At 50.7% G+C, this 26,532-nt stretch overlaps 1 long non-coding RNA gene across 7 annotated transcripts; it reads left to right on the top strand.

Moving 5' to 3' along the window:
* The first annotated feature begins 6,357 nt into the window (after nucleotides 1-6,357).
* LOC102391231 lies at nucleotides 6,358-24,461 on the top strand. 7 transcript variants are annotated; one of them, XR_006544996.2, is made up of 5 exons: nucleotides 6,358-6,948; nucleotides 16,019-16,072; nucleotides 17,339-17,537; nucleotides 21,801-21,893; nucleotides 23,832-24,461. It is a non-coding gene; the product is annotated as an uncharacterized LOC102391231 (long non-coding RNA). The 7 variants fall into 7 exon arrangements; XR_006545001.2 differs by lacking the exon at nucleotides 6,358-6,948 and adding an exon at nucleotides 6,955-7,683; XR_006544999.2 differs by lacking the exon at nucleotides 17,339-17,537.
* Nucleotides 24,462-26,532: the final 2,071 nt, after the last annotated feature.

Raw genomic sequence — 26,532 nt, 5'->3', positions numbered from 1 at the left:
CTGATGTGTACAAACGTGGGTAAACCCTTTCCCGAGTCGCCCCCAACCCCCAGAAAGAAAGAGGAGGATGATGCATCCATGCATATGCCTGTGTGTCCACGTGTGTGTCTGTGATTCCGTGTGTCTGTGTCTATGTGTGTGTCTGTGTCCATGTGCGTGTCTGTGGTTCTATGTGTCTGTGTGTCTGTGTGTCCACGGTTCTGTGTGTCCGTGTCCCTGTGTGTCTGTGTGTCCGTGTGTGTATGTGGCTCCGTGTGTCTGTGTGCTCATGTGTGTGCACGTGGTTCCGTGTGTCTGCGTCCATGTGTGTGTCTGTGGTTCCATGTGTCTGTGTCCATGTGTGTCGGTGGTTCTGTGTGTTCGTGTCCATGAGTGTGTCCATGCATGTGTCTATGCTTCTGTGTGTCTGTGTCCCCATGTGTGTGTGTGGTTCCATGTGTCTGTGTGTCCATGTGTGTGTACATGGTTCTGTGTGCCTGTGTCCATGTGTGTGTCTGCGTGTCCGTGTGTGTGTGTGTGGTTGCATGTATCTGTGTGTCCATGTGTGTCTGTGGTTCTGTGTGTTCATGTCCATGTGTGTGTCCATGTGTGTATATGCGTGGGCATGGTTTGGACTTGGTTGTGTTGGTCCTGGGTGGGCCCTCCCGGGCGCTCTGGATCCAGAACAGAAAAGAGCATTAGGGAACCACACATAATGTAACGGCCGCTGGAGAGAGATGGAGCTGCTTTGTGAAGCTCATTTCAAATGGGTTGTTTTGAATCTACAAGTTCATTCAAATCCAATCACAGCAAATTCATAGATTGTGATGTCATGCGAATTGAAACCAAAAAAGGGCTGTGGGTATGCTTTCTGCCAGACGCACTTCTGGCTCCAGGAAACCCCTCCCACCAGCTTCCTGGCTCTGCTCTCGGCCTGGGCTGGGGCTCTGCATTGAGCTTCAACTCCCTGGACAGTTCTTCTTTATTTAGCAGCCCTTGCACCCAAGGCAGCCCTTCATGACTGCTTCTCACACTGATAACACAAATTTATTTTCACACTAAAAAGGGAATGTCTCCTTCCGATTGCAGACACACCCACGTTGTCTGGGGGCAGTGGTGGGGGGTGGTGCGAGTAGAGCAGGAACCTGATGACCTGGCTCATTGCTATGGTTCTAAAGGCTTTCTTAGCCCACGGGGGTGTGGGGGGGGGGTGCAGAAGGTCTCTGTCAACTGTGAGAGCCTCCTCCCACCCCCGTCCCAGCCTGGTGCCCTCCACGGATGACAGGCCTCTTCCCATCACCAGGGATGGGGCTTGATTTTAGTGGCCCAGCATCGGCATCAGAGGCCGCTAAAGCAAGAATGTAAGGGAAGTTTGTCTGGGGGGCCCTCTGGGTCTCAGGCTGTTTTGCTACAGGAAGGGCATGTTGAACCCTGGGGATGGGAGGGCGTGCACCCCATACCCCCGAGTGTGCAACTCCATCTGAGTCCACTCTGCCCTCTGCAGACAGGTCACCCTATCTCAGGCTTGCCTCAGGACTGGGGGCATAGCTGATGTCCAGTATTTCCTGTCTAGAGAAAACCTGGACCTGCCTTCCCTGGTGTGACTCTAAAGGACACCGACGTGTGTGTGTGTGTGTGTGTGAACTCAAACCACCAGGCTTGTGGGTGAAACCTCTCATGTGGGTGTGTGAGCTCAACCACCAGACCCCCGGGTAGAAATTCATGATCCCATTAAAGCAGCAACAGAGAAGTGACTTAGGAGTTGGACCCACTTCACCTGGGCCTCAGAGTAGACACCAGTGAGCTGAGTTCCCAGGAGGCCTAGCTGCACCCACTGGGCCTTGCTGCCTGGACCCCCGGCCGGACGTCCCAGGTCGTCGCCGTTTCTGAGCTCCTGCTCCAGCACCAGCCGTCTGCGCTATGAGGTCCTGTCACGTCCTCCCCTCCCCACGGCCAGCTGGACGGCTGACTCCCTGGGCTGTGCCTCCACACACAGTTCTCAAGACTGATGACGGACTGGAAGATGTGCTTGTGAAGTTCTGTTGAGAAGAGAGTGAAGAAACAAACGAGGATGAGTCCCTCCGGAGAGAGAGCCGTCCTGATTCTCTGTTTGAAGAGCCATTGAGACTGGCCAGAGTCCTGGGCATGGTGGACCTGGGGTGGGATGGGGAGGACTTCAAAACACAAGACCACACTCCGGATGACAGCACGTAGTCCAATCGGAGCGCATCCTCTGTCTCCTCTTTCTCCACCACTCCTGTTTTCCAGCCTCATGCAGCAGAAGAGATGACGCTCAGCCTGCTGAGAGCTCAGCTTTGTTTAAGGGACAGCTGCCGGGCTCCTGTAAGGAGCACACCACGTTTCCTGAGAGGCCTTCCCTGAATACCGTGTAGTCAGTGACAAAGTCATGTGTGGACTAGCCCACGCCTGACATTGTGTGGCCGCTCACATATCTGATGCCGGCATCAGCTGCCCCCAGGCCAGGAGTTGGCAGTCAAAGCCCTGGGACACACAGTGCCAAGACCCGGGGCTCTGGGAACCTGTCTGTTTGTTTTCCAAGCAGAAAGCCCTCTCTCTCTCCATCTAGGAGGCCAAGTAGCGTCCAGCAAGGGCTATTTGCAGGGTTGGGCCTGTTGTGAGAGCAGCAAGCAATGATGGGGGCCAGGGGAGGTAGAGGCAGATGACCCTCATCTGCAGCTCCCCCGCCTGTGGGAAGACAAGGCCTGGCTCTGGGAGTTGGGGGGTATGCCTTCGGAACACACTCTGCTCAGGGAAGTGGGGTGACCATCCTGGAGATGCACACTGGCTGGTGTGGTCCTGCCCTGGTGACCCTGGAGGCAGAGGAGGTGGGAGGGGAAGGAGAAGAGTCTACAGGCGTGTCCATGGGTTTCACTAGGCTGAGAAGAGACCTAAAGTGATGGGAGAGACAAGGGCAGAGAGCCTGAGGGCAGGTTTGGAGTATGCAGAGCCCCCAAGACACAAGAGCCCTGGCAGCAGGATGAGGCTGGGGTCCTTGGAATGAAGACCAGCTGCTCACCAATGACTGGGAGTGGGCTGGGGACCTCTGGGGAGGCTAGCGGTCTCTGGAAGCTAGGCGTCCCTGGAGAGGCTGGCAGTGGGGGCAGGGGTCCCTGGGAAGAGTAATAGATTTGCTTGGATTTTTAAGGCTTGCCTAGAATTTATCCACCAGAGACCAAGGAGGAGCTTAAGCTTCCATCTGGGAGTCAGCATTCATAGAAGGATCACCATGCAGGATAAACCTCAGAGAGGCTGTCCCCAGAGCACAGAGTCCTCCCACCCCAGGGGATAGAGTCCCCCCCAGGACACAGAGTCCCCCTGGCCAGGACACAGATTCCCCGCCAGGACACAAATTCCTGCCCCCACCGGACACAGAGTCCTCCCCCCCAGGACACAGAGACTCCCCCAAGACACAGCTTCCACCCCCAGGACACAGACTTCCCCCCCTCCCCCGACCAGGACACAGATTCCCACCCCCACAGAACACAGAGTCCTCCCCCGCAGGACACAGAGACTCCCCTCCCCCAGGACAGAATCCCCTTCCCCCTACCCCAGGAAACAGAGTCCCCCCAGGACACAGAGACCTTCCCCCCAGGATACAGAGTTCCCCCCCACCACCACCCAGGACACAAGACTCCCCCCCCAGTACACAGGAGTCCTCCCCCCAGGACACAGAGTTCCCCCCAGATGTCAGAGTCCACCCCCAGGACACAGAGGCCCCCCCCAGGACACAGAGTCCCCCACAGAGTTCCTGCCTAGATCACAGAGTCCACCCCCAGGACACAGAGTCCACCCTCAGGACACATAGTCCCCCCAGATCACACAGTCCTTCTCCCAGATCACAGAGTCCCCTCCCCCAGGACACAGAGTCCCCCACGGAGTTCCCCTCTAGATCACAGAGTCCACCCGCAGGACACAGAGTCCCCCCAGATCACAGAGTCCTTCTCCAAGATCACAGAGTCTCCCCCCTAGATCACAGAGTCCCCCCACCAGGACTCAGAGTCCCCCAGGACACAGTTCCCACCCAGGACACAGAATCCACCCAGGACACAGAGTCTTCCCAGAACCCAGAGTCCCCCAGGACACAGAGTCCCCCCTAGGGCACACAGCCCCCTGTTGCCCCCTGACAGAGACTCCCCTGGAGGGGCATCAGGCTGCGGGTCAGTGTGGTGTTGGGGCTGCGGTGGCCGTGTCTCAAGTGTGGGCAGGGCTGCCGCCCAGAGGTCTGTGCTGGAAGTCAGGGCAGACCCCTGAGAACAGGAGGGAGGCGAGTGGCTCTGAGCCTCGGGCCTGAGTCCAGGGAGAGGGCTGTCGAGGCCCTGCGTTTCCAATGATGATAAGCATGTCTCTGCAGCTGGAATAAAGCACTCGGGCCGGAAGAAACGTCAAGAGCACAGCTTCATGTTTAAAATCTTCAGTATGAGCTGTTACACACGATGACGTGGAATAGGACAGTGTGAGGGGGCAGAGGCCAAGGTTGCAGACTCCGTCTCACTGACATCCGCAAAGAGGGGAGCGCAATGCTTTAAATGAAGGGCTGAGCCCTCCGGGAAGGGTGTTGGGCGGAGACAAAGGTGGGGTGACAGTGAGTTCCACACACAGACACACACAGGGAGACACAATAGGAGCTGGCACGGGCTTCCAGCCACAGTGGGTCTCACGTTTGAGTCCTGAGATCAAAAGGACGCAGTCATCCCTTGGGGACCACGGGCTGTGGGCAAAGCCAGCCGAGCTGGCAGAGCAGGCGGAGCCCAGCTCACGGATTCTCCCACAGGCTCTCCTGTAACCTTCCCACTGATGGATGTCAGAGCTCTGAGATAGGAAGGGAAAGTCCTGCTGAATGAAGGATCTTTACTCCTTTGGTTTCCATCAAGGCACAGATAGAAGCAAGTTTCTTACTTTAACTTCTGGGGAAGTCTCTGTCTGGGTGCCCGGGGACACACACATGGGGGATTCTCTGAACTGAGTGGGGGAAGAACATGTTCTTCATGATTCTATGAGAATTCTTCATTTCTTGTCTAGTTTAATGTTATTTTAAAATAGTGCTTGTGGTATAATCATTCTTTTTCTTGAGATCTTGCTACCAGATTTAAAAAATCTGCTGCTACGAGCCAAGATAATTTGCTCATGTAATTGTTTTTGAAACAGATCTTATGCAAGACATTTTGTGCTGGTGAAGCTGAGCTGTGTATCTGCTGACTTGTGGCCAGGTACCAAGAAGGACCCCAGCTGATGAGCAAAGTTGCACCCTTGCCAGGGCCTGGATTTCAGGCCATGTGGCCATCCTCATGACTCAGAGGAGGTGGGACTCGATGCTTGTGGGCGGAGGGGCTGGCGGGGTGCCGACTCTCCGCTGCTGAGATAAGCAGTTCCTCTCTGGCTGGCAACATGTGTCCCTAGTCCCCGGGGAGGGGGCCCAGCTTCCTCTCCAGAGGCCCCCCTCCTCCTGCCCCGTTGCTTGAAGGCTGTTCCCTGGAAGAAGCGCTGTCTACCCTGGGCTTCTGCTGCAGAAAACACTGGGTCTTCAATCTGGAGAAGGGACAAAGGGACTGACGGAGGCCAGGGAGGCGCCCGCAGACCCATCTCAGCTTGTGATATTCCACGTTCTTGGAGCCGTGAATCCAGCAAAAGTCGGGGGGGGGGGGGAAGATATTTTAATCAGAATCACCATCAGGTTAAAAACAATGTTCTCAAGTATGGCCACAGTGTGCTTGAAGTCGGTGGCTGGTAGGAACTTGTGAGAAAAAGAAACTGGTTCCTGTTTTCTTTTTCTTATAACTCAGCAGTGAGGACCGTGTAGGCCGCTGTTGACCAGAAATAAATGTCTAACTTGGATTTTGCACAATTGGGCCCTGCTCCACAGCACACTGCCTGCCCACTGGCTAGCCCGAGTCCTGCAAGCACAGCAGAGGGGTGCCGACCTGAGATGGCTACGGGGTCCCTCCAGGCCTGCCCTGGGAACCTGCTGGTTTGCAGGACCCCTGGTTAGCCAGCAGCCTCTCTTACTGCCTGTTCACTGTATTCCAGAACAAAAGCGCATCTAGTTTCTTTTTTTTTTCCTGGGGCATTTTATTCTTTTATTCCTTCTGCTTCCCCTCTTTCTTTCTCTTGTTTTTACAATCTCCTTGTAATGACTAATTGGCAGTGTTTCCCGGCTTTTTTTATGTTTCTCTTGCTCTGGTTACAAGTCGTACTAACCCAGCAGTATCCACAGGGACCAATAGACAGCCAACATTCCCAGTGATATACTGCGCTCCCTGTTCTTTAAAGTGTAGCACATTTACAGGGAAATGCACACGGCGCGGGGGCCCACTCCCGGGGTCGCTGGCGTTACGCTCGAGGTCCCCGCTCAACGCCCCGTGGGTGCGCCCCCTCCCCTCACAGCCCCTCCCTTCGCGCCCCCTCCCTTCGCCTCCCCCAGCTCCCCCTTTCCGCTCACCCGCTCTCCTGCGACCTCTCCCCGCATGGCCCCTCCCCGCGCGCACTCCTTCCCCATGCAACCACCTCCTAGCGCCCCCTCCCTGCGACCCCTCCCCGCGCGCCCCCTCCCCGTGCGCCCCCGCGGTCCCTCCTCCGCGCGCCGCGGTCCCTCCTCCTCTCGCCGCCTCTGTGCGCCCGCGGGGCCGCCTCGGTGCCCGTTTACTGCGCGCGGCAGCCACTCTGGAGCCGGCGCACATCTGGATGGAGTCAGGCCCAGCGCCCGGGCCGGCGCCCAGCCAGTCCCCACCCGCTGGATTTCCTGATGTAAACAGAGCAAGAACACAGCAACTCTGCTGAATGTGTCACGCGGCGCTCTTTATCTGCTTGGGGTCAAGACGGCGACTTAGAAAAACAGAAGCGTTGCTTTGAATTTAAACAGCTAAGAGCCAGAGCCTAGACTGGTCTGCAGGGGGGAGGGCGAAGGCCTCCAGACCCACCTCCCGCTTTTGTGCCTACTTGTTCCACTTTATGGTAATTTGGGGGCTAATTTCATTATCTACAGCCGAATTGGAAACAAGATGCTGTTTCTGCTAATGGTGCTGAAGGCGTGTATGACTTTCTGTGCAGTGGGTAGAACCTTCCACCCCGCTGCCCCCAGCCGCCCCCGCCGCTCTCAAAGCGCGTTATGACGCTGATTCTCGCAGCCGGAAGCCTCCTGCCCTGTTTCTGAGAGGGCCGCATCGCTCTCTGTCACCGAGCGCCGGCCAGGAGCGCCTTTCCTTCCTGGGTTCCCAGAAGGGCCCAGGCCGGGGCTGGAGGGTAGACTTCCAACCCCGCTCGGCGGGTGGACGTGCTTCCTTGGCCGGTTCTGGCCCGGTGGTCTGCGCTCGGGTGCCTGGCTGGCCCTCGTCTTTCCCTGGAGCTGGTGGTTCCTTCTCTCCTCTGGCAGGGAATAAGGGCTTAAGGATTTGGGGTTCTGAATATTCATCAGCTAGAAACCAGCCATTTATAAACCAAAAGTCATTTTGAAAAGATGGTAAAGAGGGAAAATAGAAAATGATGGCGGAGCTTGTGTTGTTTTCACCAACAATTAACACGAAGTGTAGGCGGTTTCCACCTCAGTCCCAAACTGTTTCACCGCCGGGCCTGGAGATCTGGCCGGGGGCGTTGTCCTGGCCAGGGTTCCCTGGCCCCGAAGCCGGGACTTTTTTTTTTTTTTTCAAACGTCCTTAAGTGGAACATAGAAGGAGCTGCGCTTGTCTGAGGGTAGGCTTGGCGGTGGGGATGGGGCAGGCTGACTGGGGCCGGTAGCGTTTCCGCAGAGCAGCTTCCGGGGGAATTTTGTCTAAACGTTTGAGGTCAATGGGCCCAGGCGGTGGCTGGACGTCAGGGCGGTGGCTGGACGTCAGGGCGCTGGAATGTTGAGGAGCCTCGGATGCATCACAGTGCTTTGAATAGGCTACCAGGGCACTGTTTCCTCCCACAGACTGTATCTTGATGAATTTGCCAGAAATTGGGCCAAGACTCACAGAGAAGACCGAGGTCCAATTTGGCGAGTTGGCTGTTAGTGGCTCTGCTTGGTGGTTTGATTAAGAAGATGGAGCCAAAACCCAGAGTGAGAATGAGGTTCCTTTAGAGCCGCCAAAGGCAGACGTAAGGTTTGTCTGATTCGCCCCACCCTGTGCTCTCCTTACCTGTTGAAATGTTGATGGCAGGATTCTGCAGTGGCTTCCTGTGATGGAGGGGTCCTGCCTTTCAGAGGTCTGGCCGCGAGTGCGGGACTTCTCAGTTTATTCATAAAACAATTGCTTCTCCCTTTTCACACATAAGATTTTTACCGAAGTTTCAGGGGACAGACAGGAGGTTCCAAAGAGAAGAGACCAGCGTGGCCCCTCTCTTGCTTACTTATTCCAGCCTCAGTTTGCCCATCTCTAACGGATAAGGAAATCTCCTCCAGGTTAGCGGATGTTACCGTCGGTGATGCGTGTGAGGTCACTGCCTGTTAACCAGGGTTACTACACATGGGTTTGTAAGAAAGGCTTTTATGTTGCAGTTGGGTTTAGTGGTTCTGAATTTTTGTTAGTTCCTATCTATTATAGACACGAGGACTTGGGAAGACTTTCTGACCTTACGTCCTCCATTCCACACACTCACCTTGTGTTTTCCAGGAGCTCCTTGATTTAATGATGGAACAAAGCATTTGAAATCAGGAGCGCACCACATTTTCCTGCTGTGCTCAGGGGCCAGCAGGAACCTGTGTGTGTGTGTGTGTGTGCACACGTGTGTGTGCACAACACTGGCCCTATCACAGCTGTTTTACTTTAATTGAAACTTTTATTAAGGAGGCTGCAGATTCACATGTGGTTGAGAGGGCTGTGTACTCTTTACCCAGTTTCCCCCAAAGGTAACATTTTGCAAAGCCACGGAAGGATGCTCAGCCAGGACATTGATATTGACACAACTCACTCACCTCAATCCGGTGACTTGCACTCAGTGTGTGTCTATTTGTTCCACACATAGCTGTATCCATGTGTGGGTCGTGTGGGCACCACTGCAGTCCAGACACTAAAACAGTTCCACCAACACAGGGTCCCTCTGTGGCCTTTTGTGGCCACATGCCCCCCTCCTCCCGTCCCAGTTCTTGGCAACCACCAATCTGTCCTCTGTTTCTAAAATTCTACCCTATGCATGGTCCTTTGGGGACTGTTTTTCTTGCTTAGCATAATTCTTTGGAGATTCATCCAAATTGTTACACGTATTAGTAGTTTGTTCCTTTTTATTGCTGAAAAGTATTCCGTGGTATGACTTTTCTGCAGTTTTTATCCATTCACCTGCTGAATGACATCTGGGCTGATTCTAGTTTTAGGCTATTACAGGTAAACCTGCCATATTATTTGTGTACAGGTTTCTGTGTGAATGTTAGTTTTCATTTCTCTGCTACAAATGTCCAAAAGGACCATTGATGATTTGTATGGTAGTTTAATGCTTAGTTTCAAAGAAACTGCCAAATTGTCCTCAAGACTGGCTGTGCCATTTTACCTTCCAGCCAGCAATGTATGAATGACCCAGTTTCTCCACATCCTGTGCCAACTGTTGAGTGTTCTCATAAGTGTATAGTGGCCTCATTAAGGCTTAAATGTTCATTTCCTTAATGCTCAATGATGTTGACTATTTTTCCCTCATGCTTGTTTGCCATGTATGTATGTTCTTCAGTGAAATATCACTATGCTTCATGCTCATTTTCCGATTGCATTGTTATTTTTTTTACTGTTAAGTTTTGAAAGTTCTTTCCATATTCTAGATACTGGTCCTTTGTCGCATGCTGGATTTGCCAACACCTCTTCTCCATCTGTAGCTCATCTTTTTATTCTCTTCACATAGACTTTCACAGAGCAAAAGGTTTTAATTTTGATGAGGTCCAATGTATCGGATTTTCCTTGTATGGGAGTGCTTTTGGTGTCAAGTCTAAGAACTCGTTGTTTAACCTTTGAGACTGAGGATTTCTTCTGCGTCCTTTTTATGAAAGGTTTGTAGTTGTACATTTTACACTCAAGCCTATGACCTAGTTTGAATTAACTTATATATAAGACGTGTAGGGTGAGTCCCCTCCCCTCCTGTCCAGTTTCATCAGAACCACTTCTTGAGAAGGCTTGCTTCCTTCTCGGAGTCACTTCTGCACCTTTGTCAAACCTCAGCTGAGAATATTTATCTGGCTGTTTCTGGGCTCTTCTGTTCCTTAGATCCATGTATCTGTCTTACTGTCTCCCAATAGGACTCTTTGTGATTACTGTAGCTGTGTTATATGACTTGACGTCAGATTAACTGTTTCCTCCCACCTTACTCTTCTTTTTCAAGTGATTTTACGTTTGTGCCTTTCCATAACAATTTTAGAATTAACTTGTCTATCTACAAAAAGTGTTGCTAAATTTGGATAGGAATTGAGTTAAACCTATAGATTCATTTGGGACTTGACATTTTTATGATGTTGAATTTTCCAGTCCATGAATGTGGTATGCCACAATGTTTGTTTGTCTTCTTTCATTAGCACTTTGTTTCATTAGCATACACGTTGTAATTTTTAGCGTACACTTTCTGTACATGTTTTGTTACATGTATATAAAAGTATTATGTTTTCTTTGTAGTGATTACAAATGGTTATTTGTTTTGAATTTAGTAATTTAATGTTCATTGTTAGTATGTAGAAATGTTATTGATTTTTGTGAGCTGATCTTGTATCTTGTGACCTTGCTATACTTACTTTTTGCTTCTATGATTTTTTTTTTGTAGATTCTTTTGGACTTCTACAATAGACAATCATGTCATCTACAAATATAGTTTAACTTCTTCCTAATATCTTTTATTTTCCTTGCCACTGCAGTGGCAGAACTTCCAGTGCCATATTGAATGACAGAGGTAGAGCCTTGCCTTGTTCTTGATTTTAGTGGGAAAGCACACATCCTTTCACCATGAAGAATGATCGTAGCTGTAGATGCTAGATGCTCTTTGTCAAGTTGAGATCATTTCCCTCTCTTGCTGATTTCCCTTTATTATTATTATTTTTTTATCATAAATGAGTGTAGTGTGTTTGTTGCTCTGTTGTGTCTAGCTCTTTGTGATGCCACAGACTATAGCGTACCAAACTCCTCTGTCCCTGGGATTCTCCAGGCAAAGATACTGGAGTGGGTTGCCATTCCCTTCTCCAGGGGATCTTCCTGAGCCAGGGATCGAAAGTGGGTCTCCTGCATTGCAGGCAGATTTTTTACCATCTGAGCCACCAGGGAAGCCCTAAATGAGTGTAATGTTTTATCAAATGCTTTCTCTGCATCAAATAATAGGATTGTTTTCTTTTGCTTTTTGATGTAGAGGAACTAAAAAGCCTCTTGATGAAAGTGAAAGAGGAGAGTGAAAAAGTTGACTTAAAGCTCAACATTCAGAAAACTAAGATCATGGCATCTGGTCCCATCACTTCATGGGAAATAGATGGGGAAACAGTGGAAACAGTGTCAGACTTTATTTTTTTGGGCTCCAAAATCACTGCAGATGGTGATTTCAGCCGTGAAAGTAAAAGACGCTTACTCCTTGGAAGGAAAGTTATGACCAACCTAGATAGCATATTCAAAAGCAGAGACATTGCTTTGCCAACAAAGGTCCATCTAGTCAAGGCTATGGTTTTTCCAGTGGTCATGTATGGATGTGAGAGTTGGACTGTGAAGAAGGCTGAGCGCCGAAGAATTGATGCTTTTGAACTGTGGTGTTGGAGAAGACTCTTGAGAATCCCTTGGACTGCAAGGAGATCCAACCAGTCCATTCTGAAGGAGATCAGCCCTGGGATTTCTTTGGAAGGAATGATGCTAAAGCTGAAACTCCAGTACTTTGGCCACCTCATGCGAAGACTCTGATGCCGGGAGGGATTGGGGGCAAGAGGAGAAGGGGACGACAGAGGATGAGATGGCTGGATGGCATCACTGACTTGATGGACGTGAGTCTGAGTGAACTCCGGGAGTTGGTGATGGACAGGGAGGCCTGGCGTGCTGCGATTCATGGGGTCGCAAAGAGTCGGACATGACTGAGTGTCTGAACTGAACTGAACTGATGGTAGAATATATTGATTGATTTTCAAATACTGACTAGCCTTGCATATTTGGAATAATCCCAGTTGGTCACTTTGTATCGTTCTTTCTATACACTATTTGATTTAATTTACTAATATTTTCTGAGGATTTTGTGTCTAGGTTCATTATTTATATTGATCGATAGTCTTATATCACTGTCTTTGTCTAGTTTTGGTTTCAAGATAGTACTGACATCAGAAAATGAGTTGGAAGTGTTTCTTCCTTTTTCATTATCTGGAAGAGATTATATAAGATTAGTTTTAAACTTTTCTCTTGTAATTTTCTTTGATCTGAAGTCTACATTATTAGCTATTAATAGAGTTATTACTCCTTATTTTTTAAAAAAATAATGTTTATATATTTATTTCCGTATTTTTTGCTTTCAACATGCCTGTGTCATTACATAAGAAGAGAGATTGTTTTGGTAAAAGCAATGTACATTTGGAGCATGTTTATTTTTCCAGTCTGTTAATCTGTATCTTTTGATTAGTGTATTTGGACAATTTGCATTTAAGGTGGTTTCCCGGTATGTTAGTGCTTAAAAGGACTGTTTTATTATTTGTTTTCTCCAGCTCTTGATCCTGTATTTCTTTGCATTTTTCCTGGTACATTAGCACTATTTTAGGATTCCCAAAGTGATTTATCATTATTTTAGTGTGTGTCTAAAGGTTTTGTAGTGGCTGCTCTGGGTACCCAGATATACATATGTGACTTGTAACACTTAACTGGTATCAATATTTTACTGTTTTCAGGAGTGAAAACTTCACATCCATTTAGTTGCTTTTTCCTTCCTTGCTTTTAAATAATTTGCTCTTATGAATTAGAACGTGTTATGATTTCTGGTTTATCATTGAATGTAACTGATAAAACTTGAGAGCAGGATAGTCTGTTGTGTGTGCCCATTTCTAATCTTTCTGTTGCTCCTACTTCCTTCCCAGTTCTTCCTTCTATCATTCCCTGTCTGCTTGAAGGAGCTTGTTTAGTAGATCTGTAAGGGTAGGCCTGTTGTTCAGTTGCTAAGTCAGGTCTGACTGTTTTCGACCCCCTGGACTACTATTAACTGATTCATGAATGTTTCCCTTTCTGCGAAGTTTGTTTGAACTTGGTACCGTGCTTGCCTGTTTAGCATCCAGGCTTTTTTCATAGAGGCAAAAACATGCTTCTGGGTGGGTGCCTTTACTTTCATATTACAGCTCTGTTTTAATTTAATGGCCCGACACCCCGGGGCTATGATGGTTGTGTTACCTGCACTTCCCAACAATGTCGATGTTCAGAGAAGATTAACTGGAAATTTGCTGTGAGTTTCAATCTATTGTTTCAAAAGAAATTCATGTTTACAGCAAATTGCTTTTAAAAAGTCACTGATGAAATTCCTATTTGCCATTCAGGGAAAGACCTGAAGAAAAATTAGTGCATTGTGTTAAGAATTACCTTTTGCGGTGTCTACTGAACAGCTGTTAGGATAGAATTCATTTTGCCTCCCCAGTTTTTACTTTAGTATTAATTTTCAGTTATACAAGAGTCTTGAAGCAGATGATGCTTTTGGTTAAGCAATTCATGGGTCAGTGACCTGTTAAGTAATTTGTCTCTGAATCTTCAGTTACTTCAGTAACATTTCTGCCAATTCTGAGAAGGCTATTTAAACCAGTTAGTTTTTCTCTGAACTATCAGACTTAAAATTGCAGTAAATGAATGTTGCTTTTTACTCATATGAATGGAACCTGCCTTAAAACCCTCAACTGGTATCCACAATGTGATGACCTACGCGCGTGCACAGGACTCCAGACAGTGTCTCTATAAATGTGTTTTATTTTAAAAAAGCTGGAGACTTTTTCACTTATGCAGTTGTTTCCATGTTGTTACTGAAAGAAAATTCAGAGTAAGGCATTTCTTGAAAAACTAATGCTGGAACTGTATTAGTGATCTAGATAACTTCCCAAATAACTCAAAATGTTTTACAATATTTCTTTACCTGACTTTTTTTCCCACTAGAAAAATCAAGGCCATTGATCCTACAGAGAGACACCTCAGAGATCTCATGGGTTTGGTTCTAGGCGTCCCAATGAAGCAAATACCACGATACAATGAGGCACCCACGTGTTTCGGTTTCCCAGTGAATATAAAAGTTGTTTATTCTATATTGTAGTCTATTAAGTGTGCAACACTAGTACATCTGAAAGAACAATGTGTGTAGCTTAATTTAAACATACCTTCTTGGTAAAAAATGCTCACCATGAGCTGACAATACAGAGTGGCTGTAAATCTTCAATTTGGAAAAAACATAGCATCTTCCTTCGAGGCACAAAGAAAGTGCACTCGTGGTTCTTTCGTCCAGGTGGGACACGCCCATAACCTGGACATTCCATCCCGGTGGTGCGGACACACCGCGGTGAATTTCAGAGACACAGGAGAACCAGGAAAAGCGATTTAGGGCTGGCTGTCTAATGGTACTGCACGGTGGCTGCTGTGAGAGGCTTAGTCGGCCAGACAAGAGGCCTGAGGTCAGATTAGAGATGGAAGACATGTGTATTAACTTGGCCTTGAGGCCCCAGACAATGAGGAAGAGGTCCCATGGGTCAATTTCTGGGTGTATCTCTGTCAAAAGATATTTTTCATGAAAAGGTGAAAGCAAGATTCTCGTAGTGATGTAAACATCAACCCGAGTTGAAGATTTTGTCTTACTCTTTAACCACTGAGGGAACCAGGCAGGTGTTAAAAATGGTCCAAAGGAAAGGTGAAAAGCACAAGTTTATTTGGAGTAAGTTTGTGTAGGCAAAACTGATTTTTCTGCAGGAACAGTGAACTCTACTGAAATTCCACAGGACAGCTGCAGTTTGCATACCCACCCTTCTCCGCAGTTTATGAAGAGATGTAAAATAGCTGGCTGACAGCAAGCCAGGTGAAAAGTCAGGCTGTTTGGAGGGGTGTGCTGTGGACTTGCAGCGTTGTCATCAAAGAACATTTTTTCCTCTCGTGTCTGGGTTCATTCTGCTGGTCTACACTCAACCTGCCCCCCGCCCCCGCTCTGCCCTGCCAAAAAAAAAGTGAATTGAACCAGAGAAGGGAGCACAAGACAATCCTTCTGCTCCCTGGGAACAAACCAAATGAGTGAATATACATATTACATTGGAATGTGAGTTACAGTGGAGTGGGCATTCCGTTCTCAGTTATGCCATTTTATTGCTCTGCCAGCGAGACTCTTTCAAGCCCAGTGAGTGACTGAATGAATCCTGCCTGGTGCAGGAAGATAGAATCCGCCAATCAGAAAGTAACAAAGAAGTAGATAAAAGAAAGTGAGGGACTGAACTGAAAAGACAGTAACAGAAGTAGATAAGAGTCACAACGTCACATCCTGCAGAAGAAGAGTATGGACCACAGTATCTTTTCACTCGCCTTCTGATTGCAGAGTCTTCCTCCCTCCTCTCAGAACAGTGTCCCGCTGGCCCCTGTGGACGGTGGGGGAGGTGGACGCCCGCAGTGGAGGAAGGGACTTCACACCCTGGCTTTGCTGCCAACAAGCCACGAGTCTGGGCAACTGGCGGCTCGCTAAAGGCAGGTCAGACCGGTCATCTCTGAAAGGGGGCGTGTTCTGCCCCTCTGGTGAGGATTCAGAATGTCTTTCCTAAGCACCAGTGAAAACTAAACAAGGCCACAGATGTAAAGCTTGGACATGAGATGCCCGGTAGATGATGTCAGGGCCTCCTGGTTGGTGGTGTTACTGGTGACTCAGCGGCTTCCCACAGGGCCTGCGGCCGGGAGGAGAGAGGATGCTCATCCCACCCCTCCCACGGGTGCCCCGCTGTACCTGAGCAGGGGACGGGGAAGGGCCCTTGGGGGTCTGTTTGGGACCATTTACTGGAGGAAGATGTGGCCCGCCTGTTGGTGACCGAAGCCTTGTAAACACTCCTGCAGCCCGGGAGATGGGGGAACGTGTGACTCCTGGAGCCTCCCTGTTGTCACGATGAGATGACGTGTCGGTTTCATTTCAGACTCTTCTGAAGGAGACTGAGCCGAACATTCAGGGCCTGCAGGCTGGTGGAAAGGTGAGTGGGGCAACCCTGGCTTCCCTGCATCCATAGAACTCAGGGTAGAGTCTCGTGGCCAAGCTCGGAGAAGCCCCGGGCGGCTGAGAACAAGCCTCCTGCTCATCCCGGCCTGGCTCGGCGAGCTCCGGGGGAGGCAGAAGGGCAGCTGGTCCTCGGGGTGTCCCTGGGGAGCTGGCAACACTCCTGTTTCCATGTGTACCCCCAAGGCTTGGGGCCAAACCTAAGGAGGAAGAGCTTCTCCCCTTTGGCCTCAGCCCAGCCTGTGGTCAGAGATGCTGCTCCTGGTGTGAAGGACACACAGCCGTGGTTTCTGGACCTGGTGGCCTTGGGCTGAGGGCTGATGCGAGAGTAGGGGTGCCTGGGCTGGCAAGGCGGGCAGAGCCCCGTGTCTATCCAGAAGGAGGGCTGTGCCAGTGAGGCAGCCCTGGATTTAAACTCGGGGACCAAGGTCCAGCTGTGGCCACCTGCTTGAGTGTCCTTTCTAGTGAACCCTGCCCTGCATGCTTGGCCATTCTCTCTGTGGTTTCCTTGTGTGTGGAGGGGGTTGACATCGGGAAAGATTGAAGGCAAAAGGAGAAGCGGGTGGCACAGCATGAGATGTTTAGATAGCATCACTAACTCAATGAACATGAATTTGAACAAACTCCAAGAGACAGTGGAGGAGAGAGGAGCCTAGCATGCTGCAGTCCATGGGGTTGCAAAGGGTTGGACATGACTTGGTGACTGAGCAACAACAACAACAGCTGAGACAGTGAACCGAGCCCAGTGAGCATGCGAGTCCTGGGTGTGGACCGAGCCCCTCACTGCCTGACCCCTCCGAAACAGGGAATTAGGGGGGAAATTTGTGAAATTACCTGGCACTGAGCAAGTGCTCAATGGAATTGAATTAATTTTTTTGACTTTGCCAATGCCCAGTGTTGATATGAGTTCTTCTAGAAATTCAGTTCTGAATTCCTAATAAATAGGACGTTTATCATCTTTATCTATTGTATTGTTGTCCAGTTGCCCAGTTGTGTCCAACTCTGCAAGCCTGTGGACTGCAGCATGCCAGGCTTCCCTGTCCCCCACTATCGGAGTTTGCCCAGGTTCATGTCCGTTGCATCGGTGATGCCATCCAGCCATCTCACCTATCATATTATTTGTAAATTACTAACAACCAGTTCTTCCTTGAGAACCTCTGCCCACGCTCTGCCGAGACACAGAGCTGGAACCGGCACGACTTTGTGTTCCTCCTGATTGCAGAGCATGGTTTTATTTTTCCAGGAATGTCTTGCTCAAGCAAATGGCCTGACTGTCCCTCCTGGGAACTTCCGTGGAAGCATCCACACTCACACCGAGAGTCAGGCATCGCTCACTGAAAAGTCTGGTTCTCTGGGCTGTGCAGTCAGGGTCCTCACCGGCCCTGCTCCCCCAGCCTCAGCTCTGGCCTGTCAGCTGGTCGAGTCTGCGGCATTTGGAGCAGGTATGATGTACTCTCCACATGCTGGATGGTTCAGAGAAGTTGCAAGAGCTAGAATTTGAAAAAGTCTGGATTTTGCATTTTACATCTTAAACTATTGTTGCAATTCTGGATTAAGATTTATATATTTGAAAATATTTCAGCTTCTTGAGCTCCTTCTAAAGTAAGTGCGGCATTTTTTTCAAAGTTCAACATACACCTATTCTGTTTTTTAAGAAGTAGCCTCTAGCCGTTGACTGGCCACTGACGGATGAATCCCTCATGGTCTGTAGTCCTCACAGCCCCTGACGGGGTGTTGTCTTCAGTCGCACCTGGAGACCCTGCCCTCTGGACAAAGGCCTCCCTGGACAGGACGGGCCAGCCCTCCCATCTCCTCTGCCTCCTCCACAGACACGTCCTGGGCCCGGGTCTCCAGGGGCTGTGGGCTGCCAGCCCTGGGCAGTCAGAAGCTCTATGGGCTGGTCGGGGTCTCCTCTCCTGACCTCCAACGGCCCCCTTGCTGGCACCCCATCTTCCTGGTGGCGGTGAGAGGCTGTGAGCCTCAGCCCCCGAAGGGAGGGAGGGCACCGTCTCCTCTTTGTGAGCGTTCTCAGGCTTCGCGAGGCTTTCTCAGGAAGCTCTGTGGCTGCGGCCCTTTCTTGGGCCAGCGGCCTCGGGCAGGGTGTGCAGGTGTCCCGTGTCCCCTGCCTGGAGTCAGGAAGTTTCCCTCAGGAGGTCCTCAGCGAGGTCGCCCAGTCCTTCTCCTTGTGGCTTCTCTCAGAGAAACGCTGCATTTTGGTGCCAGAGAACCTCTGCTGGTTCCTCTGGGTGCCCCGGGGAGGGGGGACTGGGATCCTGGGTGTCCGCCTGAGGTGACCTGGTTTTGGGAAATGCATTCAGCTCCCGCTCAAGTGGCCTTTCTTACAACCGTGAAGGCATCCATGTGCCCTTCCTGCCTCTCTGTCTCTCTGACTCTGTCTTTCTCTGCTCTGTCTCTGTCTGCTTCTCTCTCTGTCTTGCTGTTCTCTCTCTGTCTCTGTCTCCCGTTCATCTCTGTCTCCGTGCTTCCGGAGCCGTGTGCCCTGGAGGCAGTTATCGGGAGCTCTGCTCAAGGACATCTGAGTCTTAGGAAAGCAGGCCCTTCTCACCCATCCAGAGCCTCATCTGGGTCACATAACTTTTCGTTGGGCCTTGGCCAGAGATCACTTTTATTGGGAATAAGTTATTACTGCTAAGTACTGCTTTCCTAATCCTTCTGGATATTTAAGAATCTTCATCAGAAGCAAGTGGGCACTAGTAACTTTTGGTCTTTTCTAAATAAAATAACTTTGTCCAGGTGTAGCAAGTATTTATTTCAATATCAGGACAAGCTTTCATTGTGTTATTTACAATTCACTTATTTGCAGGTGATGGCTGGCAGGGGCGTGTTACTAAGTCATGTATGGAAAATGTCCCCATGTTTCGGGACAGAGGTGATTTCCACACTCTGGGTGGCAGAGTCAGGAGTTTGGAGATGGGGTGCCCCCAGTGGTTCTCCCTGGGCTCCAGGGGGTGTGATTTGGGGCCATGTGAGTAAACCAGGTGTGACCTTATATTGCAGAGGGTGCGTCCACCCAGCGAAAACAAATCTCTGTTTTGGGAACATCCTAAGTTATAGAAATCCCGTGACATTGAAAGAGAATAAAAATTCTTTAAAAATCTTAAATTGAAATATATTTCTTCCAAATAACGTCTTGCATGATATCATCTAAACATTTTGGTTCAGGTTGTTCTTTGTGATGGAATTAACTTTATATTTTAAAATTAGTGGTTTTCTCTGGATCCCCTTCTTCCAGGTCATGGTATCATCGCTTTGATTTCTGTAGAATATCAGAATTTCTAAGAATCTTCATTTCAGATCCAGGAGTTCTAGTTTCCTTCTTATAGAACAAAACAGCATTTGATAGACTTTTAAAGAATCTACTACTCATGGGATTCTCCAGGAAAGCATACTGGAGTGGGCTGCCATTTCCTACTCCAGGGGAACTTCCCCACCCAGGGATTGAACCCACGCCTCTTGTACCTCCTGCATTGGCAGGTGGGCTCTTTACCACTGAGCCTCCTGGGAAGCCCATTGTCCTCACAAGCACATTCTTTCTACCTTGAGTTACGTAGCTGGATTGGAGGATGCAGAACCCCCAGGCCTGCTGTGCCCAGGGGTCACCCCTTCAGGGTAGGGTCAGAGGCCTGTCTGCTTTCCTCCCACCCCCGGGAGATTAGATTTGGTGTCTGGCCAAATGGTTGGCTAGAAATCTTGAACAACAGGGCCTTTGCACTAACTGCCAAGTGTGTGGTCTTCCCAGCAAATTTTAATGGACTTAACATGACTCTCACACCCCAGATGCCCTGCTGAGAGGAGAGTCTGGTTCATCAGTGGACACGTTGAATCAGAGGGGCTCTTTCAGCAGCCTTGGTTCATCAGCACACATGTGGGGTCAGATGCAGCAAGACTGAGCAGTCTTGGCAGTGAAAGTGAAAGTCTCTCAGTCGTGTCTGACTCTGTGACCCCATGGACTTTACTGTCCATGGAATTCTCCAGGCCAGAATACTGGAGTGGGTTGCCTTTATCTTCTCCAGGGGATCTTCCCAACCCAGGGATCGAACCCAGGTCTCCTGCATTACAGGCAGATTCTTAACCAACTGAGCCACAAAAGCGTGGAGTTGGAGGTCTGACAATGCTGGGTGCTGGGATCTGCTGTGGTCTCTTCCCTTTGAGAGGCACTCCCACCCCCCACCCGCCCTGGGGACCACAGGCTGAACTTCCTGGGCTGTGCCCTGCACAGGGGAAGAAAGCCCAAGAGAGGCCAACCTGGCTGCCCTAAGTGCTGTCCCCCGTTGGTGGCCAGTGGCTCTCTGGGCAGGGCTGGCACCTGGAAATCCGAGGACGGCCAGGCGGGTGCGGCCGGGACTTCTGTCTGGGAGGACACAGCAATGGGTGTGACTTTCGGGCTCTGGACAGAGCAGAGAGAGGAGTGCGTGGCGGGCAGGAGCTCAGGACCAAACGGGAAGGAAGGATGTGCTTGTCAGCCCCCCTTGCAGTATGGACTGCATCCGTGCGTCTGAGCCGGGGGCTGACAAACAGCCCATTGTGCCAGGATGGGGTTAAGTCACCCGGGCAGCTGACTCGGCTTCAGCTTGGAAATGGCATTTCTCACCTCCTCCACACTGGTCTTTTCAGTTGCTTGCCAAGTTGAAGGGGGAAAAAAAATCCCTTAATTCTGGTTAGAAGTGTTTCAAACGTTACATAAAGAGGCACTTGGCTGGTTAACTGGCTCAGTTCTGCCTGGGTTTCGTCTCAGGAAGCATTTAAGCTCACTCCCCAGGACTGCACCCCTAGTAAACACCCTGCTTTAAGGGCCCTCCGCACACGTAGGCTCATTGTTCCTCCTGAGAACCACCAGTTTATAAAAATCACAAACACATTGTGTTTGCTGGAATATCCTGGTCTATGTTTGAAAAGGTGTAATACATTCCAGTTTGAAAACTCAAGTTCTCTAAGATGCTTCTTTTCCTGTAGGTTCTGCACTTTGGCCTCAAGAGAGGCTCAGTCACGTGGGCACGTGGAGAGCCAGCTTGCCCACGTGGTGTGGCACTCTGCATCTGATACATTACGGGTTTTCATTCATCAGTGAAATTAGGAAATGCCGTGACACTTTCTAATGTTCTCACTAGCTCACTTTTTTTTTTTTTTTGCTGCATATTTATAATCGTGTAGACAGGACAAGTTCCAGTCTCCACTAACCACCTAGAGAGGATGTTGAGATTTTAAGCTGTAGAAGTTGCTCTTGGTTTAGCCAGGTTCTTGTAGTCAGAGGCAGTGCTGTGTGCCCTGTTCTGATGGGCTCAGGGGATGCCATGGCCATGGGTCTCTGTGCTTGCTGGTGGGAACACAGCTCCACACCTGGTCTCAGAGCACAGGTGAAGATGTTCTCCCCGTCATGGGGGTAGTCCCTGGGGACAAGGTGCTGGGGTGAACCCGGCCGTGTTGGGGGTCCTCTTCAGCCACTGGTGCTTCGAGTTTGGAGTAGAACCTGCTCCCTGGTGGGCAGGTGGTGCCATGCAGGATTGTTGTGAAAATCCAGTTCCTTCTGATATTCCTCTCCCTCCCCTCCCCTCCCTCTCCCCTCTTCTCCTCCTCTCCGCTCCCCCTTTCCTCCCCTCCCCCTTCTCTTCCCCTCCCCCTCCTCTTCCCCTCACCCTCCCATTCAGGAGTTTATTCTAACTCATTTTCTTGCTCTTTCATTTCAGGCATGATTTGTTTCCTTAGGAATTCCTTCTATAGTACTTGGAGCTTTGTGGATAAAGCACCAGTCAGAGCCGCCCTGTGGAAATGGAGTGAAGGTAATTAAAGACACACGAGTGTGCGCTCTTTCCTTTGGAGACTGAGTCCTGCAGGCCCTGCTCTCGATCTGTGTGCTCGGCTGTGACGTGGGATGTTAGCGGAGGCGCTGCAGGGCCTTCAGAGTGTCGGGTCTGGGCTGGGCCTGGGTGGGTGGATGGACCCCCGCACCGGTGTCCTGTCAGTTCAGATGAACTGTTCAGTCCTGGTCCCAGATCCCGGCTCTTCAAAGCCCAGGGTCGGGTTACGTTTTATAAGAAGAAAGTCAGATTCAAAGACTGGCAGAAGATAACCTAGTCTTAACTCAGAGACACTCACAGACGTGCTTTTGATATTTATGTGCTGTATTTTCACAGCACTTTCTATAGGTCGGGACTTAAACCTGGGAGGGTTCCCGCTTGAGCCAGCCTGGATTCCATCCGGTCACAGGCTTAGTCTCTTGGCCTCAGGGTCCACGGCCGGGACCCTCAGCTTGGAGCCCAGCCCTCATGGGAGCCGCTGCAGGGCCTGTGAGCTAGGCCCTCTGGGTAGAGGTGTCTGACGTGCTGCCTTAACTGAGCCTCTGGCCCAGCCACTTCACCGTGGACAGGACACTGTGCTGTGGTCCCAGGGTCCCCAGGGTGCACCTTGTCCAGTTCGAAGGTCCAGACTGCAGCCTACCCTGTCCCTTTGGATTCCTGAGCATGCAGCGGGCCTGGACCCTGTTGTCTGTCCTCTTCCTGAGAAGCCCAGGCGTTTCCCAGAGCACTTGCTGTGAGGAGCTGCCCCACTTGGGCGGCCATGAGCTGGGCACAGAGCTGGGGAGGCCTGGGCGAGGGAGGGGCCAGGCAGCCTGCCGAACCCCTCCTCCTGCAGGCCCAGCCGGGCTCTGATGTCCATGGGGACGCTGCCCCCCTCCCCCAACCCCCGCCCTCATTAGGGAAATGACTGTTTTCCTTGCATTCCAGGCTCTGCCGTTCATGTGAGCCTTTGGGAATCTGTGGGGACAGTGGCAGATGGGGCTGAGGGCGGGGGGAGGAGAGTTGAGGGAGTAAGTAAGTGTCAAGGAATTCATTGTCTGCGCTCCACCTGTTGCTGCTCTGGTCCCAATCAACCTGCTCGCCAGGCTGGAGCCAGCGGACATCTGGAAACACTGCTCTGTTTATAAACTTGGCATGGAGCAGCGCTCGCGGCCTGACCTCCCACACGAATCTGGAAACAATTAGAGAAGATGATAGGCAGGCCCAAGAACGCTCCAGGGAGGAGGAGCCTGCAGGGGAGGGGTGCCCGGGGGAACCCGCGGGGGGTGCGGGAACCGTCCTCGGGTGTGAGGAGCTGGGGTCTGGGAGGGAGGCCCGGGTAGGGGAAGGGCGCCCGGGGAGGGGGTAGGGAGCCAGGGTGGGTGAGGGGGCCAGAGATCTGGTGGGGGAGTGGGGTACGGGGAGAAACGAGGGTTGGGGAGACCTTGGGAGGCCTGGACTCCAGGGAGGTCTGGATGGGACCCCGGGTAGGGTGTTTGCAGCCCCAAGTGGCACCCCCACCCTGGCCCCCAGCCTGCCCTCACTGTGAGCTCAGGACCAGTCCATAATGGACACAGAGAATCCAGGCCTTTCTGGTCCCTGTAAGAAAAACATCACACAGTCTCAGCTCATTTTTTTTAGTTTCGGAAACACATTCTTGAAAAGCACTTTTTAACCACAGGAAGTTTAAGCAATGTGCCATTTTCCCGCAGAAAAACTAAGAGATACTTGAAGTGCAGGGGGCAGTTCTCTAAACAGGGCAACCCTGGCGGCCCGGTGCTGGGCGCTGTGGGGTTGGACCCCATGGCGCTGGGCCCTGGCAGACAGATGAGTGCCCCGCTCTGAGCTACAGAGCCAATTTAAGCCAGAGTCTGCAGCCGCAGGAGGTGAATGAGTCTCGTCCTCTTCACTCAAGAAACACTTTTTTCTCTTTCTCCGCAGAGTTGAAATGTGATTCCCAACCTGGAGTGGATGCTCTTTTCACGCTCAGCTAGGTCTCTAACTCCTGAAATATTAATCTGTAAGAGCTGCTGGCAAACCAATCATTGGCACAATTAACAAGCTCCTGGTTGGTCACATAGCCTTGAGGAAGGGAGGTCCCAGGGGTGGGGGTCAGCTGAGCCACTGGGAAGGTGGCCTCCCCCAGGCCTTGGTCCCACTCTGCCTGGTCTCCAGGATCAACCCGAGTATGTTTGCTAAGATTTCTGAAAGTTGCTCCAGCCGCGATCACACGTCACGTGTCAGCTCACATCCGGGCACTCTCTACTCTCTGAGCACAGAACTTCGAGGCTCAGCCTGGTCTCACCATCCACCCCCTGCGCCTTTCTTCTTTGCATACATGTGTCCTTTATACTCCCTGCTTCTTATGCACTGGTTTCCATTTAGGACATAGGACAAGTACCATCCAGGGACGTGAAAAATCCAGCCTGAGGCCCCAAACAGAGTGGGTCCTGCTCTCTGGGCAGATCCAGAGCCCCTGGAGATGAAAACCTCGTAAGCCAACTGTGGACTCGGTGCTTTGCTGCAAGAGGATTCATTTGAGCTATAATAAAAAGTAGTGTGTTTATTTAACCCCTGTAAGCTGATCTCCTTGGTCTTCATGAACTGGCTGGGCAGCTAAGGACCCACATTCCTTCCACAGTTAATAAAACTTCATATTTTTCTCTGTATTCATAAATTTAATTGCACTCAGACCCACTTAATCTACATTAGTTTTTGAAACTTTACCTAGATTAAAAAAACACAAGCACTCCTATCCCTCCCCCCGACCCTCCCTGCAACATGCAGCATAATCATCATCTTTAAGTTAGACGATATAAATTGGAAATTTTACTGGTTTTGCCCTTCGGAAATCATCTCCCATCTTTACAATCTTCTGACCTGGGGATTGTAGCGATGTAAAGTGACTTGGTTACAATTCTTCCTAAAATAATACACTTAATACTTTAAGTGCTTCTATTTGTTCAACTTGATTAAAACCCCCCAAACAAAAGCAACAATAAAATCCCCACCAAGCCAGATCTAACGGACTTCACCCAGGACCTCTGTAAGTCCTTTGTGACGCCCGCACGTGCTGGGGGAGAAACTTCTTCCAGAGACCCGAGGAGGTGGGCTGCCCTCAGCCAACACGGGGCTTCCTTCTGCTCCCTCCACCCCCTCATGGTGGGTTTTGAACACCAGTGACATTTCTATAAATCATTTTGCTTTCTACTGAGAGATATAAATGTGGCTTCTCAGCCTGAGAGCTGGTCACCCAGCCCGGAAGCCTGGCCAGCGGCCATCACCCACTCTACTGCGGCCTCCCTTGTGCAGAATCTTCTCCAAACCCAGCAATTTGAAGGCATCTTAAAACTGCTTGTCAGGAGGAACACCAAGCCCCCTCCTCCTCAAGAACCACAGCAAGGGCGGCTGCTTCTGGGCGCCTGCACAGGCGCGGGGTGAGCAGGATGCTGCCTGACCGTGTCCAGTGACTCCGCCAGCGTCTGTCGAGTGGCCGGAGCCCCTCACTTTGCTGCCTGACCTCCGGTGGCCTTGGGAGGCGCTGAGCCTTGCCTGCCTTGTTTCTGGACCCTGCATGCTGTAGTTCAGCCACATGTCGATGGGATACCATTGCTCTCGAGAAGATAGGGTCCAGAGGCCGTTGTGTGCCTCCTGACTGCCCGCCTCTCCAGCCACCATGGCCCCCGGTCACCGTGCATTTCCGCTAATGCTCTCCTCACTCTGAGGGTTTATGTTTGCTGCTCCGTCTGCTTGAAATGAGTGGCATTGGTGGTTCAGTGGTAGAAATCTTGCCTCCTACTTGGGAGACCTGGGTTCAATTCCCAGCCAATGCTTTGTGCTCACATTTCTTGGGCCTTCCCAGGTGATGCTAGTGGTAAATTATCCATCTACCAATGCAAGAGATGCAGGGGTCAGGAAGATCTCCTGGAGGAGGCAATCGCAATCTACTCCAGTGTTCTTGCCTGGAAGATCCCATGGACAGAGGAACCTGGTGGGCTATAGTCCGTGGGATCACAGAGTTGGACGTGACTGAGCATGCAAGTGCACACAGGCATGTATGCATTAATATTTGCCTCTGCCTGAAACACTCTTCCCACCACTTCAGGTTGGGTCCCTTACCCGCTTCAAGAAGCCTGGGTACTGAGGTTGGGTGACCAGCAGCCCATGGGCTCCTGTGTTTGCCCCATCAGGAGACTTCCCGCTGCACTGCCTCAGTCTTTCACCAGCTGACCCCAAGCTTCAGCTGCATCAGTCGTGTGCTCACCCTGTCCACCTGTACATGTGGGCGCTGGCTCTGCAGCCATGCGAGCCATGCTAGGACCGGGTGCCCAGGGAACAGGAGTGCATGAGGTCCAGGGTCAAACTTGTGTTCAACACCGTAGTTAATGGGAAGGCAACTGGAAAGAGAATCTTACTTGGTCCTCCCTGGAGGTGCTTTGACGGTTCAGTTCAGTTCAATCACTCAGTCATGTTTGACTCTTTGAGACCCCATGGACTGCAGCACACCAGGCTTCCCTGTCCATCACCAATTCCCGGAGCTTGCTCAAACTCAAAGCAATCGAGTTGGTGATGCCATCCAAACATCTCATCCTCTGTTGTCCCCTTCTCCTCCCATCTCCAATCTTTCCCAGCATCAGAGTCA

This window comes from Bubalus bubalis, chromosome 15, assembly GCF_019923935.1.
Source record: "Bubalus bubalis isolate 160015118507 breed Murrah chromosome 15, NDDB_SH_1, whole genome shotgun sequence".
Taxonomy (NCBI): Eukaryota; Metazoa; Chordata; class Mammalia; order Artiodactyla; family Bovidae; genus Bubalus; species Bubalus bubalis.
This window is presented reverse-complemented; position numbering and strand designations above follow the sequence as displayed.